The sequence below is a fragment of the Sturnira hondurensis genome, unplaced genomic scaffold (genome assembly GCF_014824575.4).
Source record: "Sturnira hondurensis isolate 20B ecotype Veracruz unplaced genomic scaffold, ASM1482457v3 Scaffold0005791, whole genome shotgun sequence".
NCBI classification, from domain to species: Eukaryota; Metazoa; Chordata; class Mammalia; order Chiroptera; family Phyllostomidae; genus Sturnira; species Sturnira hondurensis.
The window spans coordinates 775,184-796,171 of record NW_028078422.1 but is presented as its reverse complement, the minus strand read 5'-3'; the positions used below and the strand labels follow the sequence as shown (position 1 = coordinate 796,171).

The 20,988-nt window shown below is 40.4% G+C and overlaps 1 pseudogene; it reads right to left on the bottom strand.

The window, feature by feature from the left end:
• Window positions 1–362: 362 nt before the first annotated feature.
• LOC118988119 (DCN1-like protein 4) lies at window positions 363–3,337 on the bottom strand (annotated as a pseudogene).
• Window positions 3,338–20,988: the final 17,651 nt, after the last annotated feature.

The window sequence follows — 20,988 nt, the reverse complement described above, 5'->3', positions numbered from 1 at the left end:
TTTGAAAAAAGGAACTAGAAATATGGCACAAAATTATTTCTACAGTGTGTTTTGTAGAAATAATCTCTAGGAGAAGTTGCTTCTTTTTATACACATATACAAAATTTACACATAATCACAGTGAGGACATTGGTAAATACACCAATCTGTAGTATAAATACAAACTACAAAGCAGCTTTCCAAGAGAACAATGCTTACACAGCAGGCAGAGCTGGTCCTTTCAATAGCAAACACCAAAAATGTCCTTGCAAAAGCAGACAGTGCAAGAAAAGCAGCCTGCACTTTAATACAAACAGCAATTTATGGCTAATGGTTGACATAACTGTGGGACCCGTAACTCTTGTGGTGCTATGCATACAGTCCTAGGACATCTGTTTGTTTTTCTACCACGTCACAAACTTGTCCAACAAAACTGGCCATGCTCCATCTTTCTTATAGTCCCTGAGGTCAAGATTAATTGTTTTGCTAAACTCTAGTACATTGCATCACTGGTCTTTGATAATAACTTTGTATTTTGATTGCTCTAACAATTGGTGAAAAGCTGGAAAAAAGGGCCAGATTTTTCCTAATAACAGTCCCAACATGCACTTGGCAAAATATATGTCTCCGCTGTGCTGGCCCTTTTCCTGTGCAAAGTCAAAAACATATCTGTATATAAGTTTAAAGTTTGTAGAATCACTTAATAATGACCTTAAGCAATCCAAAGTATTTCCAAGTGTTACTGTTGTAACACATTGTAGAGAAGTCATTCTTTTTAACCACACCTGGAGAGTAAAGTAACCGGTATTTTGTGCATCCAATTTCCAAGCTTAAACAAGCATACCTCCATTTTCTGGTTCAATGCCAATGTCTTCACAAAATTTTGCCATGCCTTCAGGACCTGCATCATCAGTACCTGCATATTCATAGAACTACTCTAAGCACCTCTTTCTTGATAAAGATTCTTCTTCAGTCTTATTCTGGTTGAATCCTATTTTATTTTTAATACATTTTATTGATTATGCCATCACAATTGTCCCATTTTTTCTCCCCTTTATTCTCCTCCACTCTGCACCCTCCTCCCGCAAGCATTCCCCACCTAGTTCATGTCTGAGGGTGATACATGTAAGTTCTTTTGGCTTCTCCATTTCCCATACTATTTTTAACCTATCCCTGTCTATTTTCTTTTCTTTTTTTGACATTAAACTTTATTTATTGTTTTTAAAAAAGTATTTTAAAGTAGTTTTTATTGATTACTCTATTACAGTTTTCCCCCTTTATCCCCCCTCCATCCAGCCCTCTCAACCCTCCAGCTTTCTGCCCCCTCTTAGTTCATGTCCATGGGTTGTACATACAAGTTCCTTGAGTCCTCTGTTTCCTATACCATTTTTTCTCTCCCCATCTATTTCGTGCCTACCAATTATGCTTCTTCTTCCCTGTACCTTTTTCTCCCTATTCCTCCCTTCCCCCTCTCCACTGAAATCCCTATGTGATGTCCATTTCTCTGGTTCTGTTCCTGTACTACTGGTTTGCTTAGTTTTTGTTTTCATTGTTTTTCTTTTCTTTTAGGTTCATTTGTTGATAGTTGTGAGTTTGTTGTCATTTCACTGTTCGTAGTTTTGATCTTTTTCTTAGATAAGTCCCTTTAACATTTCATATAATAATGGCTTGGTGATGATGAACTCCTTTAACTTGACCTTATCTGGGAAACACTTTATCTGCCTTTTCATTCTAAATGATAGCTTTGCTGCATAGAGTAATTTTGGATGAAGATCCTTGCCTTTCATGACTTGGAATACTTCTTTCCAGCCCCTTCTTGCCTGCAAGGTTTCTTTTGAGAAATCAGCTGATAGTCTGATGGGCACTCCTTTGTAGATAACCGTCTCCTTTTCTCTTGCTGCTTTTAAGATTCTCTCCTTATCTTTCATCTTGGGTAACTTAATGATGATGTGTCTTGGTGTGTTCCTCTTTGGGTCCAACTTCTTTGGAGTTCTCTGGGCTTCCTGGACTTCCTGGAAGCCTATTTCTTTTTCCAGATTAGGGAAAAATTTCCTTCATTATTTGCTCAAATAAGTTTTTAAATTCTTGCTGTTGTTCTTCTCCTTCTGGAACCCCTATAATTCGGATATATTGGAATGTTTCAGGTTGTCCCAGAGGTTTCTAAGTCTCTCTTCACTTTTTTTAATTCTTATTTTTTCATTCTGTTCCAGTTGGATGTTTATTTTTTCCTTTTGTTCCAAATCGTTGCTTTGAGCCCTGGTTTCCTTCCTATCAGTGTTGATTCCCTGAATATTTTGCTTTATTTCATTACGGGTATCTTTCATTTGTTGACCAAGCTCAATCAGTTCTGTGAGCATTTTGATTGCCAAGGCTTTATTTTATTTTATTTTTAAAATAATTTATTTATTTATTTTTAGAGAGAGGGGACAGGAAGGAGAAAGAGTGGGAGAGAAACATCAATGTGTGGTTGCCTCTCATGGGTCCCCCACTGGGAACCTGGCCTGCAACCCAGGCATGTGCCCTGACTGGGAATCAAACCAGTGACCCTTTGCTTCACAGGCCCATGCTCAATTCACCGAACTACACGAGCCAGGGCAAGATTGCCACGGCTTTAAATTCTCCATCTGATAGGTTGGCTATCTCTTCATTGCTTAGTTCTCTTTCTGAAGTTTTGCTCTATTCTTTCATTTTGGCCATATTTCTTTGTCTCAGCACACCTGTTAAGTTGTAAGGGGTGGGACTTAGTTATTCACCAGGGCAGGGCAATCCTCTTTGCTGTGATGCGATGCTGCCTGCGGTGCAGTCTGTCTTGCTCCCCAGTTGTTCCTCCCAATTTATCCACACGTAAATGTGGGACCCCTGCTCCAAGAGCTGCTGCCTCACCCAATCTGCCAGCCACTGCCTTGCTTCAAGTCCTCTCCACCCCTCCTACCAGTCTGGATGAATAGTTCTTTAACTCCTTGGTGGTCAGACTTTCATACAGTTTGATTTTCTGGCAGTTTTTTTTTTAAGTTTGTTGTTGTCTTTCTTTTTCTTGTGTGAGGAGGCAAAGTGTATCTACCTACACCTCCATCTTGGCTGGAAGTGAATCATATTTTCTACACATTCTATCATGTCTACTTTTCTTAGCAGCTAAATCATCTCCAGGGAAAGGTCTTCTCTTTTTCCTTGGTGGCGTGTCTTTACTAAATAAGTCTGAAGAACTTCAAGGCCACAGGCTTCCTGTTTGGTGATCATCTAGGCCAATGTCTTTTGGTAGATTTAGCTTATTAAGGGTGTGTTTGATTTTATGGATATTTGCCAGTATTGAGAGATGAGAATTCAGCTAAAAATTGACAGCAGCAGCATCTCAGTACATTTTCAGACAGCTCACACCCCACTAGCTGCCCAGGATCCCACATGGAATCCTCACTGGCTTCAAGAAATAATCTTGAGAATAGAATCCAGGGACTGAGATTGGCAGAGCAGAAGGCTGAAAGGGGCCTGGAATCCTGGTAATCCTTAAATACTAGTCCTACCTCTGGATTAGTTTTACATGGGGGGAGGGAATAAACCTGTATCTAGCAGCAGCTCTGTGTCCTAACAGTCAAATGTCATTCCCAACAGACAGGAGAGCAGTCAGGAACACCAACAAATTAGCCAGGGGTAATGGGGGAAAGTGGTAACAATGGCCATTGTTTACCGAGTACTATTACATACCTGGCATTAAAGTATTTTGCATGCATTAACTTATTTAATCCTTACAACAACCCCATGAAATAGGTGAATATCAACCCGTTCTACAGGTGAACACACTGAGGTAAAGAGCAGCTGAGTCGTTTGGCCAAAGTCACAGAGCTAACAAATGATAGAGCCAGGCCATCTGACACGTGAGCCCATTCTCATACAGCAATCTACACTCCCTTGAAAACAAGGGGGAGCCCCAGGGCACGGTTATGGGCTTACCTGGGCAGCCCTGACAATCCACTCCTCCCAGAAGTCTCTGTGTAGTCTCCTCCCACATTGACAGTGGCTTGGCCATTTGGCTGGCTTTGGTCAATGGGGTATTAACATAGAAACTTGATTAGTGCTTGTGTACTGGGGCTTGGGTACTTGAAAATGCTCTTACCACAAAAGGAAGCCTGGCCAACACTACTGATTGAAGGCCACCAGTAAAGACAGACGCAGCCATGAAGCACCTCAGGTTCCCCAAGCACCCAGCCAGCCCACCAGCTGACTATAGCCTTCTGAATGAGCACAGGAGAGATCAGGAGAAGAAGCAACCACTGAGTCAACATTGAGAATCTCGAGACATAATAAAACTCCTGTTTTTATCTAACAAAGATCAGGGTCATTTGTCTTGAATCATTGAAACAGGTCAAGAAATACAGGAAGTGACCTCAGGAAACACATAGACAAGAGACGATTAAATTCCCCAACCATTTGTTGTAGGCCCCAGGGAAAGCTAGGCAGGAAACAAAAGGTCATCAGAACACCTAAGGAATCAGACATCCCTGCCCTTGAAGAGCTGACATTTCCTGGTCCCAGAAGATTCCCTTCCAGGCTTTACCGACCAGATGCATCCACAGGATGCTGGATTCCAAAGTGAGCGCAGGCTTCCCAGCAGTGATGGCCTCCCCACCACAACACGATGTTCACTAAGGACCTCCTTCCCTCCTCAGAAGAGGAAACACAAGAAGCACCCACTGCAGAGCCCTGCTTCCTACTTCATGGGTGAGAAAGCCCAGGACCCTGTAAAATCACCACCACTGTCAGCCATGCTTAGACGGTAGTTATGTGTGTTGGCTGCTCCACTGTCCTGTCGGCCTCCAGGAGGAACAGCAAGGCTGGCAGGGGATGCTCCTCGAGAAGGAAGCAGCACTAAAGCACCTGAATCAAGGTGAGCGGGCCACCATCCCCGTAAACACATTTTGTATTCAAAAACAAAGTGAGTCACAATACCCATAAGAAATAAAAACGTACATCCACACAGAAACTTGTGCACAAATTGATGAACACAAATGTTCATGATGGCATTACTTATAATAGCCAATGAGTGGAAACAACTCCAAAGTCCATCAGCTGATGAAGGGATAAACAAAATGTGCTATAGCCATATAATGCAATATTATCAGCCATAAAAAGGAATGAAGAACTGACACGTGCTACAGCAAGGATGAACCTTAAGACATTATGCTAAGTGAAAGAAGCCAGACATACAAGACCATGTCTTGTATGAATGAATTTGCATGAAATGCCTAGAATAGGCAAAGCCATAGAGAAAGAAAGTAAATTAGTGGTTGCCTTCGGCTGGGTTCAGGGAAGGGGTCAGAAGAAATGAGGAGTGACTGCTTAAGCATATAGAATTTCTTTTGGAAGTAATGAAAATATTCTAAATTTATTGTGGTTGTGACTTCACTACTCTGTGACTATTTAAAAACCCATTGCATTGTACACTTTATTTATTTATTTTTACTTATTTGTTTATTTATCCTTAGAGAGGAAGGGAAGGAGAGAGGGAGAGAAATATCAATGTATGGTTGCCTCTCGTGCACCCCCTGCTGGGAACTGGCCTGCAACCCAGGTATGTGCCCTGACTGGGAATCGAACCACAATCCTTTGGTTTGCAGGCCCACACTCAATCCACTGAGCTACACCAGCCAGGGTGCATTGTATACTTTAAATGGGTGACTTATATACTATGTGAATTATATCTCAATAACGCTGTTACCAACTATATATATTTGTATATATAATATACCAATTATATATATATAATACATACATTTGGTAATATATAATATATATGTATTATATAATATATATTATATAATATATAAATTATATATAAAATATATTTGCTGTATATATATACAGTGTGTGTGTGTGTGAAAAGGAAATGTGATTATAAAATATGTAAGGCAGAGTTAAGAATGAAGCCTGGCTTTTCCTTACAAATCCTTTGATCTTGATTAAGTTGCTTCACTTTGCTGATGCTCAGTTTTCTCATCTATAAAACTGAGATAAAAATAATACCTACTTCATAGAGTGATTGTGAGAATTAAATGAAGCAAATAACAGTAGCTGGGAGATAGTAAGTCCTCAATAAATGTTCAGTGTTGTAATAGAAAAAGTGAGACTTGGCCTGTGTAGCTCATTTGGCTGGGGTGTCATTCATAGACCAAAAGGCCATGGGCTCAATTCCTGATCAGGGCACATGCCTGGGTTGCAAGTTAGGTCCTAGTTGGGGTTCCTGTGAGAGCCAACTGATTGATGTTTCTTTCTCACATCAATGTTTCTCTCCCTCTCTTTTCCTCTTTCTAAAGTCAATGAGCATGTCCTTGAGTGAGGATTTGGAAAAACAAAAAACAACAGTGAGCCACAAGAAGTGGCCACAAAAATGGAAGCCAGCTGGTGGATTCTGAAATAGAAGACTCTTGTTCTTTGGGGGAGATTGTGAAGGAGCTTCCCAGAGTCTGGTCCTAATCCCCAGCGGTTCTCAACAGCCAATAGAGGGAATGCCCCCACTCCCCAAAGAGGCCCTTGTGGTGTGTTTGGGTATTACACCAAGTTATTAGCTTAATAATCCACCTCTCTGCCCTCTCTGATAATCTATGAGAGTCCCAATGTCTTTAACAGGATGTCTGTACTGCTCAAACAAGCCACTGTGGATTCTGCTGTTTCCATCTAAGAGCCCTGATGGATATAGGTAGGAAGGGGCTTGTTCAACAGACAGCAATGAGGCCATGTGGTGGCGGAGGGGGAGTGAAGAAGGAGATGAAGTTAGAAGGCTTGAAGGGGCCAGACCTCAAAGGGCTGTGTACGTCATGGCAGGGAATTTAGATTTTATTCTGAGTGAACTGGGAACCATGAGAGGAATTTGAATAGAAGTTGGACATAATCACATAGTCTCTGATGGTATGTGGAGAACATATTAAGCAGGGGGGCAACCAGGGTGCAGGTTGCTGTGACCATTTAGGTAACCAGGATAGGGGTGTGCAGAGAATGAGGAGTGAATCTGGAAACACTTTAAAAGTACAGCTAGCAGGATTTGCAGATAAAACTGAAAAGTGTGTGTGTGTGTGTCGGGGGGAGAGAATGAATGAAGTTGATCAAGGATGACTTAGTGGGTAAACTGAAGCCTCAAAAATGCATCAGCAGAAAACGGAGAACAATACTTACTGCACAGGATCATCATAAGGAGTCCATATAATTGTGGGTATAAAGCACTTACACATTTATGAACCACTGTCATCATTACTTCTTACAGAGTTTTTGAGAAAACTCATCCAAGCCCATCTTCTTTGCTCTGGTCCCCCCAAATCTTATGTGTGTGAGTCTCCCAAGATTTCAGAAAAGGCCTCTCCCATGCTCCAATTTCTTCAAAAACATCTGCCCTCTTACAAGAAAAACTGGAGTGACTCAGGGCAACTTTCTCCCCACCCCGCCCACCATTCTGTGGGTTCTAAGGACTTGCTGGTCCACAGGTCTCTTCCCGGAAATCCAGGCTCTCTGCTCCAGCCCACCTTTCTGTTTCTCTTTCAAATTTAGTTTCCTATCTGTCATCTCCTGGCCACTGGCTACCTGGACTTCCCCAGACTTGCCCAAACCCCGCGGCAAATTCCAAATTTAGGTGATGTATTTGTATTACTTACATAGAATGAGATAGTCCCCCTGGCCAACCCAGCCCTTCACAGCCTTTACTTACTTTACAATCATGAGGGGAACTCTAAATATAACAAAGTCTGGGCTGTAGTCCCAGAGATGTGATTGGTCTCTTAAGTTTACACTCTGTTAGTGGTTCTCAGACTGTCAGATGTATCCGAATCAGTGGTGCTCTTGCTAAAACGTAGATTGCTGGACCCCATGCTCAGGATTTCTGACTGGGTAGCACAGAACATTTGCATTTCTGACAAGTTCTCGGGTGAGGCTGATCCCGCTAGTCCAAGGCCCACACTTTGAGAACTGCTGTCCTGTACCAAGAGGCAGTGATATGTAATGATTCAAACTCTTGCTCCTCACGTGACCCACAGGTCCTTGGCATCACCTTGGGAGAGTGTTAGAAATGCAGAATCTCAGGCCCTACCTGCAACTTCCTGATCTGGAGAGCATTATGCTAAGTGAAATAAGCCAGGAGGTGAAAGGCAAATACCATATGATCTCCCTTGTAAGTGGAACCTAATCAACAAAACAAACAAGCAAGCAAAATAGAACCAGAGACATTGAAATAAAGAACACACTGACAGTAACCAGAGGAGAGGTGGGAGGGGATGATGGCGGGGCGAAGGGGGAAGGGTTGTCAAGGAACATGTACAAAAGACCCATGGACAAAGCCAAAGTGGGGTAGGATTGAGGGTGGGAGGTGGGAACGGCTTGGTGGGGGGAGTGGCGGTGGGAAAATGGAGACAACTGTACTTAAGCAACAATAAAAATAAATAAATAAAATTAGTTGCTTAATTAAAAAAAAAAGAAATCAACATTTTAGCAAGATTCCCAGGAGATCTGTACCCATGTTAAAGTTTAAGAAGCACGGGGTTCAATCCCAGTTCTGCTGATTGTATTTTTATTGTCATTCAATTACAGTTGTCCCCATTTTCCCCCCATTACTCTCCTCTGACCTACTCATCCCCCACCTCCCACATTCAATACCCACTCCACCCCCCACCCCCCTTCGCTGTTGTCTTTGTCCATGGGTCCTTTATACATGTTCCTTGGCTTGATCCTTCCCCTTCTTTCCCCCATTATCCCTCTCCCCACTCTGCTCTGGTCACTGTCAGTTTGTTCTTTATTTCCATGTCTCTGATTCTGTCTTGCTCACTTGTTTTTGTTGATTAGATTCCACTTATAGGTGAGATCATATGGTATTTGTCTTTCATCACCTGGCTTATTTCACTTAGCATAATATTCTCCAGTTCCATCCATGCACTTGCAAAGAATAAGAGTTTCTTCTTTCTTCCTGCTGTGTAGTATTCCATTGTGTCAATTTACCACAGCTTTTTGATCCACTCATTTACTGATGAGCACTGATTAGGCTGTTTCTAGCACTTGGCTATTGTAAATAATGCTGCTGTGAACATTGGGATACATAGGTTCTTTTGAATTGGTGTTTCGGGGTTCTTAGGGTATAATCTCAGTAGTGGAATTGTCAGGTCAGACAGCAGTTCCATTTTTAGCTTTTTGAGGAAATTCCATACTGTTTTCCACAGTGGCTGCACCAGTCTGCATTCCCACCAACAGTGTACTAGGGTCCCCTTTTCTCTGCAACCTTGCCAGCACTCGTTGTTTGTTCATCCGTTCACGGTGGCCACTTTGATTAGTGTGAAGTGGTATCTCATTGTGGTTTTAGTCTGCATTTCTGATGGCTAGTGATGCTGAGCATCCTTTCATGTCTCTGGGCCTTCTGGATGTCCTCCTTGGAGAAGTGTCTATTCAGGTCCTTTGCCCATTTTTTAATTAAATTATTTGTCTTCCTCATGTGGAGTTGTGTGAGTTCTTTATATATTTTGGAGATCAAGCCTTGTCTGAGGTATCATTGGCAAATATATTTTCCTACACAGTTGGTTCCCTTTTCATTGTGCTAATGTTTTCTTTAGCCATGCAGAAGCTTTTTAATTGGGTGTAGTCCCATTTGTTTATTCTTTTCTTTATAACCCTTGCTCTAGGGGACATATCAGTGACAATATTGCTGCATGGAATATCTGAAATTTCCCTGCCTGTGTTCTCCTCTAGAACTTTTATGGTGTCATGACTTACATTGAAGTCTTTTATCCACCTTGAGTTTATTTCGGTGCATGGTGTAAGTTGGTGGTCTAGTTTCATTTTTTTGCATGTAGCTGTCCAGATCTCCCAACACCATTTGTTGAAAAAGCTATTTTTACTCCATTTTATGCTCCTGCCCCTTTGTCAAATGTTAATCATAGAGACATGGGTTTATTTCTAGGCTCTCTATTGTGTTCCATTGGTCTATGTGTCTGTTCTTATGTCAGTACCAGGCTGTTTTGATTCTAGTGGCCTTGCGATATAGTTTGATATCAGGTATTTTGGTACCTCCTAGCTTCTTCTTTCTCAAAATTGCTGCAGATATTCAAGGTAGTTTATGGTTCCATATAAATTTTTGAAACATTTGTTCTATGTCTGTGAAATACACCATTGGTATTTTAATAGAGATTGTGTTGAATCTATGAATTGCTTTGGGTAGTATGGACATTTTGGTGGTGTTAATTCTTCCAATCCATGAACAACGTACATGCTTCAATTTACTTGAAGACCTTCAATTAATGTCTTTCTTCAGTGTTATGTAGTTTTTTGAGTACAGGTCTTTTACCTCCTTGGTTAGTTATGTTTCTAGGTACTTCATTTTTCTTGTTGCTATAGCAAATGAGATTTTTTTCCCTATTTTCTGTTTCTCATATTTTATTGTTGGTGTACAAAAATGTCTTCAATTCTTGAATATTGACTTTGTATCCCACCGTTTTGCCACATTCACTTATTAGGTCAAGTAGTTTTTTGAGGGAGTTCACATGGTTTTCTATGTACACTATCATGTCATCTGCAAACAGGGACAGTTTCATTTCCTCCTTTCCATTTTGGATGACTTTTATTTCTTCTTCTTGTGTGGTTGCTGTGGCTAGAGCTCCCAATACTGTGTTGAATAGAAGTGGAGAAAGCAGACATCCTTGTCTTGTTTCTGACCTTAGTTGGAAAGCTTTTGGTTTTGCCTGTTGAGTATGATGTTGGCTGTGGTTTCTCATACATGGCCTTTATATATTTATTTATTTATTTAAATATATTTTATTGATTATGCTATTACATTTGTCCCATTTCCCCTGCTTCATTCCCCTCCACCCTGCACACCCCCTCCCACCCACATTCCCCCCTTTAGTTCAGTCCATGGGTCATAAGTTCTTTCGCTTCTACATATCCCACACTATTCTTGCCCTATCTCTGTCTATTTTCTCCCCACTGTCTGTGCTACTTATTCTCTGTACCTTCTCCCCCTCTCTCCTCCTTCCACTCCCCTATTGCTAACCCTCCATGTGGTTGTGTTCCTGTTCTAGTTGTTTGCTTAGTTTGCTTTTGTTTTAGGTGTGATTGTTAATAACTGAGTTTGCTGTCATTTCACTGTCCATATTTTTTCTCTTCTTTTTCTTAGATAAGTCCCTTTAACATTTCATATAATAACAGCTTGATGCTGATGAACTTCTTTAACTTGACCTTATCTGCCCTTCCATTCTAAATGAAAGCTTTGCTGGATAGAGCAATCTTGGATGTACCTCCTTGCCTTTCCTGACTTGGAGTACTTCTTTCTAGCCTCTTCTTGCCTGTAAGGTCTCTTTTGAGACATCAGCTGACAATCTGATAGGAACTCCTTTGTAGGTGACTGCTTCTAGGATTCTCTCCTTCATTTGAATCTTGGCTAATGTAATTATGATGTGCCTTGGTGTGTTCCTCCTTCGGTCCACCTTCTTTGGGACTCTCTGAGCTTCCTGGACTTCCTGGAAGTCTATTTCCTTTGCCAGATTGGAGAAGTTCACCTTATTATTTGTTCAAATAAGTTTTTCACTTGTTGCTCTTCCTCTTCCCCTTCTGGTACCCCTATAATTCGGGTGTTGGAACATTTAGAGATGTCCTGGATGTTCCTAAGCCTCTCCTCGTTTTTTTTTTTTTTTAATTCTTGCTTCTTTCTTCCTTTCTGTTTGGCTGTTTCTTTCTTCCTTCTGGTCCACTCCATTGATTTGAGTCCCAGTTTTCTTTCCATCACTATTGTTTTCCTGTGCATCTCCCTTCATTTCACTTAGCATAGCCTTATAATTATCAGCTTCCCTGTTGTTTCTAATGTTCATTCAAGGTTAGAACACTAAGCAAGGCTGAAACCTGTCCCTAGGGCCCCAGGAGCCACAGAGATGTCAATAAAAGTGTAGAAGCAGACTGAACTGGAAATGTAGACACCAAGAAAGAGACCAGAGCCTGAAAACAAGACAGCATCATAGAGCTAGATAGAGACTGAGACCCAAGAAATCGAAAGCTGAACACAGTCACTCATTGTAGGAGAAGCCTGGCTTTCCCACCTACAAATCCTTTGACCTTGAGTAGGTTAATGCTCAGTTTTCTCATCTACAGAACTGGAATAAAAATAATACCTCCTTCATGGAGTAGTTGTGAGAATTAAATGAAGCAAATAACAGTAGCTGGGAGATGATAAGTGCTCAATAAATGTTCGGTTTTGTTGTTTAAAAAAAGCAAGTTCTGGCCAGTGTGGCTCATTTGCTTGGAGCATCATCCCATGAAACAGAAAGTCCCAGATTTGATTCCTGGTCAGGGCACATGCCTGGGTTACAAGTTATGCTCCTAGTTGGGGTTCCTGAGAGAGGTAACTGATCAATGTTTCTCTCTGACATCAATGTTTCTCTCCTTCTCTTCTCCTCTCTTTGAAGTCAACTAGCATAGCCTTGAGAATTTTTAAAAAAGTGAACCACAAGAGGAAATGGCCACAAAAATAGAGTGTAGTCAGCTGGTGGTTTCTGCAATAGAAGCCTCCAGTCCTTTGAGGGAGATTGTGAAGGAGCTTCCTGGAGTTTGGTCCTAATCCCCATAGGTTCTGAGCAGCCAATACAGGGATTTCCATCCCAACCCTGGGGAGGCCCTTGTGGTGTGTTTGGGTATTATTCCAGGTTATTAGCTTTATAATCTACCACTCTGCCCTCTCTGATAATCTATGAGCTTCCCAACGTCTTTCACTTGATATATGGTGTCAGATGGTACGAGACTTATCAGGAAGATCTCTTAGTAAGTTATGTAATGTTAATCACTGGGTTTGAATCCCTGAAACTAATATAATATTGTTTGTAGAGTGTAATTAAAAATAAAAGGTTAGTTAGAGACAAAACAATTATGCTTTCGGTATCAAGTCTAAAAACTCTGCCTAACCCTAGTCATGAAGATTTTCTATGTTCTCTTCTAAAAGTGTACACTTTACATTTTACATGAAGCTCTATGACCCATGTTGAGTTAATTTTTGAGTAAGGTATAAGGTTTAGGTCCAGGTTCATATTTTTGCCTGTTGATGTCTAATTGTTCCAGCACCATTTTCTGAAAATACTATCCTTCCTTTATTGAACTGCTTTTGCATCTTTTGTCAAAATCCATTTGGCCATGTTTATGTGGCTCCGTGCCTGTATTCCCTATTCTGTTCCCTATTTCCTATCTATGTATGTGTCTGGGCTTTCCCCAGACCCACACTGTCTTGATTACTGTTGCTATCTAATAAGCCTTGCTATCAAGTAGTATGGTTCTTCCAACATTCATTCTTCTTTTTAAAAATGATGTTTTAGCTGTCCTAGTTCCTTTCCTTTTGCATGTAAATTGTAAAAGAAGATTGTGTGCTTAAAAAATAATGTTGTTGTGGTTCTGATAGGAGTTGCATTGAATTATAGACCGGTTTGGTGATTTCAGCATTACAGTATGTTCCTATTTTTATTTAGGTTTCCTTCGATGCCTTTTATCAGGATATTATAGTTCTTAACATACAGATCCTATTTACATTCTGTTGATTTATACCTAAAAAGGTTTTTTTTAGCAATTAAAAATGGTGTTGTATTTTCAACTTTAGGTTCAATTGTTTATTGCTGGTGTAAAGAAATGCGATTTATTTTTTATGTTCACTTTGTATCTTGTGTACTTGCTAAACTCACGTATTGATTCTAAGAGTCTGTAGTTTTCTGATTGTTTTTTTACATAAACCTCCATTCTATCTACAAATAGGAAGCTTTATCTTTCCCCTTTAACCAACAAAATTTCCCTTTAAGTTTTTTTAAAATTTTATTTATTTATTTATCTTTAGAGGGGAAGGAGAGAGGGAGAGAGACGTCAGTGTATGGTTGCCTTTTGTGCATCCCCTGCTGGGAGTTGGCCTGCAGGGAACTGGCCTGCAACCTGAGCATGTGCCCTGACTGGGAATCAAATCCCTTAAAATTTTTATGCCATTTATTTGTTTGTTTATTCTTTTGTACTGCTTAGGATATCCAGTATTATGTGAAGTAAGAGTTGTGAGACTTCACACACATTAGGATGGTTACTATTTAAATACACACACACACACACACACACACACACGCACACACAGAGTCCTGGCCAGGTGGTTAAGTTGGTTGTAGCATTGTCTTGTACACCAAAATGTTGTGAGTTCTATTTACGGTCAGAGCACATACCTAGGTTGTGTGTTCCATCCCCAGTAGGAGTGCATATGGGAGGCAACCAACCGATGTTTCTCTCTCACATTGATATTTCTCTCTCTCTCTCTCTCTATCTTTTTTTTAAAGATTTTATTTATTTATTTATTTATCTTTAGAGGGGAAAGAGAGAGGGAGAGAAACATCAATGTATGGTTGCCTTTTGTGCATCCCCTGCTGGTAGTTGGCCTGCAAGGAACCAGCCTGCAACCCAGGCATGTGCCCTGACTGGGAATCGAACCGTGATTGTCTGGTTCGCAAGCCCGCGCTCAATCCACTGAGCTACGCCAGCCAGGGCTTCTCTCTATCTATCTTTATTTCTCTGTCTGCCTTCCTCTCTCTCTAAAATCAATAAACATATCCTTGAGTCAGGATTTAAAGAAAAACCACGGAGCACAAGAGACAGCAAGGATGTAGAAGAACTGGAATGTAAAACGAGAGCAGCCACTACTTGAGGAACCACTATGCAGTTCCTCAGAAACTTAAAAATACTATGTCACCCAACAATTCCACTTCTGGGTATATGACCAACAAAAGAATTGAAAGCAGGCTTTCTAACAGATATTTGTGTGCTCATGTTCAGAATAGCATTATTTGCAATAGATCAGGGGCGTCAAACTCATTTTCACCAGGGCCCACATCAGCCTTGCAATTGCCTTCAAAGGGCCGAGTATAATTTTAGGACTGTGTAAATGTAACTACTCCTTAACAGTTAAGTGAGAGCTTGGTGCTGCCAACAGGTAGAAACAAGGTGCCAGGCTGGATATAAAAATGTGGAGGGCTGGATCTGGACTGTATGCCTTGTGTTTGCCACCTGTGCAATAGAAAAAGATGGAAACAACTCAAGTGTCCATTGACTAACTAGTCAATGGATAAGCAAAATGTGATAGATACATACAGTGGAGTATTATTAAGCCTTAAAAAGGAATGAAATTCTGACATGGCTACAACGTGAATGAAACCTAAGGACATTAGACTAAGTGAAAAAAGCAAAAGAACAAATACTATATGATTTCATTTATATGAGGAACTCAGAATAGTCAAACTCATAGAGATGGAACATAGGAGGGTGATTTCTGGGGGTTGGAGGGAGAGAAGGGATGGGGAGTTACTGTTTATAAAATACAGAGTTTCAGGTTTGCAAGATTAAAAAAGTTTTGTGGAGGTTTCCAGTCAAGATGGTGCCGTAGGCAGACATGACTTGTCTTTTCACACCACCACATCAAAATTACAACTAAACTATGGAACAACCATTACTCAAAAACGTCAGAAATAGACTTGCATAGAAGTCTGACAACTATGGAATTACAGAAACCACATCCACTTAGACCGGTAGGAGGGGCCACAGATGTAGGACAGGCTGGTCTCTTGTGTGCATGTGGTGGATAAAGATTCAGGCAGGATACCTCAGGAGGGAGGAGCCCCAGCCCCACACTAGGTCCCCTAGCACAGGGTTCCAGGGCCAGGACAGTAAGTCCCCACAACTCTGGCTGCAAAAACCAGTGGTGATTGAGTCAGTGGAAGCAACTTCTGGAGCCCCAAGCAGTTCTTGAACAAACCCACACATGAACTCACCTACTCAGACTCACTCCTTCTGAGCCCCAGTTCTAGGGTGGTAGCTTGAAGGGCACCACTGGCATATTGTGAGAGGCTAAAGTGTCTGGCATTGGGGTAAGCAGAAGCTATTGTTTCTTTTCTCAGCCCTCCCTCTGCAGAACCATGAAACCAGCAGGCTGGTGCCATATTTGAGACTCCATCATCAGGCTAACGTTGCTTGACTCACCATGGAGATCCTCAGAGACACTGCCCCACCCAGCTTACAGGCTCAACCAAATTGCTTTCCCATATGAATAACTTGTCTTGGCTCACACTTCACAGCTTCCTAAATCCTATCAAACAAGCAACAGCTGGCCTTGGTGAGCTCCAGGCTGGGCATTACCAGAAGCCAGATTAGTTACACAGGTTGGCTTCACCTGGGGAATCTCCAAGCCCAGCACAAGTATCAGCCATCTGCAGATTTCTTTATAGATCAGGCAGGGTGGCCCTGGGCAAAACACAGGTGGGGCCTGACCTTGTCCTACAACACCTGGGAAACCCCAGGGCTAGCACACCCAGTGGACAGCTATAAAGCACTTCAGAGTACCACCACCCAGACTCTGCACAACTGATCCTCCATGGAGAGTGGAATTTTATGGTCAGTGGTCACAGCCAATTTTTGCAGCTTACTGGCCTGGGTAAACTCCTCTCATTGATCTTCCAATAGCAATCAAGGCTCAGCTATAAGAGGAAGGTGTACTCAGCCCACATGTAGGGCACACCTGGAGTATCCAGCTTGGGTGAGAAGGGAGGCTGTGCCACTGGACCGTGAAGGACACATACTATGTTAGGTCACACTACCAAGACACAGAGTCAAAGAAGTTCCAGCTAATACATAGAAATGAATACAGGGTGGCTGCCAAAATGAGGAGACAAAGAAAGATGTCCTAAATGAAAGAACAGATCAAAACTCCAGAAAAAGAACTAAACAAAATGGAGATAAACAATCTCCCAGATGCAGAGTTCAAAACACTGGTTATAAGGATGCTCAAGGAACTAAGTGAGGACCTCAGCAACATAGAAAAGATCCAGTCAAAAATGAAGGTTAACACTAATTGAAATAAAGAACAATTTGCATGGAATCAACAGTAGAGAAGATGATGTCGAGAATCGCATCAATGATTTGGAACATAAGGAAGCAAAAGTCAACCAATCAGAACAATAAGAAGCAAATAGAATCCAAAAAAATTAGGATAGTGTAAGCAATAGCTGGGACAACTTCAAGAGCTCCAACATTCCCATCATAGGGGTGCCAGAAGGAGAAGAGAAAAAGCAAGAAATTGGAAATCTACTTGAAAAAAAATAATGAAACAAAATCTCCCTAACTTGGTGGAGGAAATAGACATGCAAGTCCAGGAAGCATAGAGTCCCAATCCAGTTGGACCCAAAGATGACCACATCAAGACACGTCATGATTAAAATGCCAAGGGTTACAGATAAAGAGAGAATCTTACCAGCAGCAAGAGATAAGCAGATAGTTACCTGCAAAGGAGTTCCCATAAGACTGTCAACTGATTTCTCAAAAGAAACTTTGCAGGCAAGAAGGGGCTGGCAAGAAGTATTCAAAGTGATGAAAAGCAAGGACCTTCAACCTAGACTACTCTGGCAAAGCTATCATTTACAATTGACAGGCAGATGAACTGCTTCCCAGACAAGGTGAAGTGAAAGGAGTTCATTGTCACCAAGCCATTATTACATAAAATGTTAAAGGGACTTACTTAAGAAAAAGGAGAGATCAAAACTATGAAGATTAAAATGACAACAACTAGCCCTGGCTGGTGTAGCTCAGTGGATTGAGCATGGGCTGTGAACTAAAGGGTCACCAGTTCGATTCCCAGTCAAGGCACATACCTGGGTTGCAGGCCAGATTCCCAGTGGAGAGGCACCTAAGAGGCAACCACACATTGATGTTTCTCTCCCTCTCTTTCTCCCTCCCTTCCTCTCTCTCTAAAATAAATAAATAAATAAAATCTTTAAAAATAAATAAATAAAATGACAACAACTCACAACTATCAACAACTGAATTTAAAACATAAAAACAAACACAAACTAAGCAAATAAGCAGAACAGGAACAGAATTATACGGGAATCATTTGGAGGGTTATCATCTGGGAAGGGGAAGGAAGAGAAAAGGGAAAATAGTACAGGGATCAAAAAGCATAGTTGGCAGGAACAATATAGACAGGGGGAGGTTAAGAATAGTATAGGAAAGAGAGAAGCCAAAGAACTTACATGTACAACTCATGGACATGAACTAAGGGTGGATTGCTGGAGGGAAGGGGGGTACCAGAGGGGCAAAGGGAAAAAATTGGGACAATTGTAACAGCATAGTTAATAAAATATATTTATTTTTTAAATATTTTGTTTATTTATTTTTAGAGAATGAGGAAGTGAGGGAGAAAGGGAGAGAAACATCAATGTGTGGTTGCCTTTTGCACGTCCACTACTGGGGACCCGGCCTGCAACCCAGGCATGTGCCCTAGACTGGGAATGGAACCAGGACCCTTTGGTTCACAGGTCCACACTCAATCCACTGAGCTACGCCAGCCAGGGCAAAATATACTTTAAAAATAAGTAAAAGAGCCCTGGCTGGTGTAGCTCAGTGGATTGATCGCGGGCCTGTGAACCAGACAATCGCGGTTCGATTCCCGGTCAGGGCACATTCCTGGGTTGCAGGCCAGTTCCCAGCAGGGGACTCACAAGAAGCAACCATACATTGGTATTTCTCTCCTTCCCTTCCTCTCTAAAGATAAATAAATAAAATCTTTAAAAATTAAAAAAATAAAAATAAGTAAAAGAGTTTTGTGGATAATTCCCCCCCTTCATTCCCCTCCACCCTAACACTCCCTCCCCCACCATTCTCTTAGTTATGGTAAAATACATATAACATACAATTTGCCATTTTAACAATTTTTAAGTGTACAATTCAATGACATTAAGGACATTTCAAAATATTGTACAACGATTATCACTGTCTGTTTCCAAAAGTTCTTCAACACCCCAAATAGAAACTATGTGATGGGAGTACAAGACAGAAAACTGTACTTGAATAACAATTAAATAAAAAATTTTAAAAAATTGAAATAAATAAAAGAAACTATGTACACATTAAGCAATAACTCCCCCTTCTCCCATCCTCCCAACCCTAGATAACACTGTTCTACTTCCTGTGTCTATCACAGACCAATCCTATGTATTTCCTGGAAGCACAACAGAACCATACAACGTTTGTATTTTTGCACCTAGCTTATTTCACGTAACATAATGTTTTCAAGGTTCATCTGTGTTGTAGCGTGTATCAGAATTTCATTCCTTTTTGTGGCTGAATACTGGACACTTGGCTTTTTCCAACCTTTGGCTATAGTGAGTAATGCTGTTATGAACATAGGAATAATATCTTTTTGAGTCTCTGTTTTCAACTTTTCTGGGTATATACTGACCTCTTATGTATTTTTTCTTTTATGTATTTTTATTGCTGGATATAATTTGCTAATTTTGGACGTGGATTTTTTTACTCTACTCACGAGGAATGCTGGTCTACATTGTCCTTTTCTCTTTTCTTTCTTTATTTTTGTTCTGTCTTTACTTATTTTTGGAATGAAGGTAAATCTGGCTTCATAAAGTGCATTAGAAAATGTTGCCAACTCATACCATTTGGAAGAAGTTGTGAAGAACTGATGTTAATTTCTCCCTAAATTGATGTTTGGTGGAATTCTTTCTTGGAATTTTTTAAATTGCAGATTAAATTTCTTTAGTAGTTAATAGAGTATTCATATTATCTATTTCATTTTAGGTGAGCATTGGTAGTTTGTGGTTTTTGAAGAATTTTTCCATTTTGTCTATGTTGTAGAATGCATATGTACAGAATTTTTGTAGTTTTCTCTTCTTTGTTTTAATGTTTGCAAGGGATATAGTGATATCTTCTTTTTAATTCATGTTAGTGGTCATTTGTGTCTTTTCTCTGCTTTAATTCTTTCATCTTGCTATAAGCTTATCAATTTTATTAGTATTTTCTAAGAACTAGTTTTTTTATATTTTATTAGTTTGGTTATTCTGTTTTTTTCAATGATTTCACTCTTTCTTATTTCTTTCCTTCTGTTTGTTTTGGGTTTGTTTGTTCTTCTTTTCCTATTATTTGAGGTAGATGCTTAGATTATTGATTTAAGAACTTTTCCTTTCTCAAGATAAGTGTTGGGTGCTTATAAATTTCTAAGCATTGCTTTTAATTTTTTATATGGTTTATTTTTATTTTCCTTCAGTTCAGGGTATTTTTTATTTGCCTTGAGATTCCTGCTTTGACGCATAGGTAGCTTAGGAGTACATTGTTTAATTTCTAAGTGTTTGGAGATTTTTCTGTTGTCTCTTTGTATTGGTTATATAACCCAGGATGTGGTCTTATTGTTGAATGTTCCATACGTACTTGAAAAAAAATGTATACTCTACAGTGTCTGGGTAGAATGTTCTGCAAATGTCAACTAGATCCTGTTGGTTGATTGTCCAGTCTACTATATCCTGGCCAATATTTTTTGTCCAGTTATTCTGAGAGAGGGATATGGAAGTACCTAGCTATAATTGTGCATTTTTGTTTTCCTCCTTTGTATTCTGTTGGTGTTTGCTTCATGAATTTTGAAGCTCTATTATTTGGTGCATACATATTTAAAATTGTTTTGTCTCCTTGACACATTGAGCCTTTTATCATCATATAGTGTCTTTCTCTGTCTCTGATAATTTTCTTTAGTAATTTCCTCAAGCCTACCTTATCTAGTACTTGTATAATCCAACTTCCTCTTGCTTGTTATAAATACTTCTATCCGTTTATTTTTAACCTACCCATATTCTTATCTTTGAAATAAAGTTTCCTGTAGACAACATATGGTTTTTATAAACATATCCTGCCATTCTCTTTTTACATGTACATGTTCTACATTTAATGTAATTGTTGATCTGTCAGCATTTAAGTCTGTCATCTTTTTTCCTTCTATTTCTTTAGTTTATTTCTTTATTTATTTATTTTTAGAGAGAGGGGAAGGGAAGGAGAAAGAGAGGGAGAGAAACATCAATGTATGGTTGCCTCTCATGTGTCCCCTCCTGGGGACCTGCTCTGCGGCCCAGGCATGTGCCCTGACTGGGAATCGAGCCGGCGACCATTTGCTTCACAGGCCCATGCTCAATCCACTGAGCTACACCAGCCAGGGTTCCTTCTATT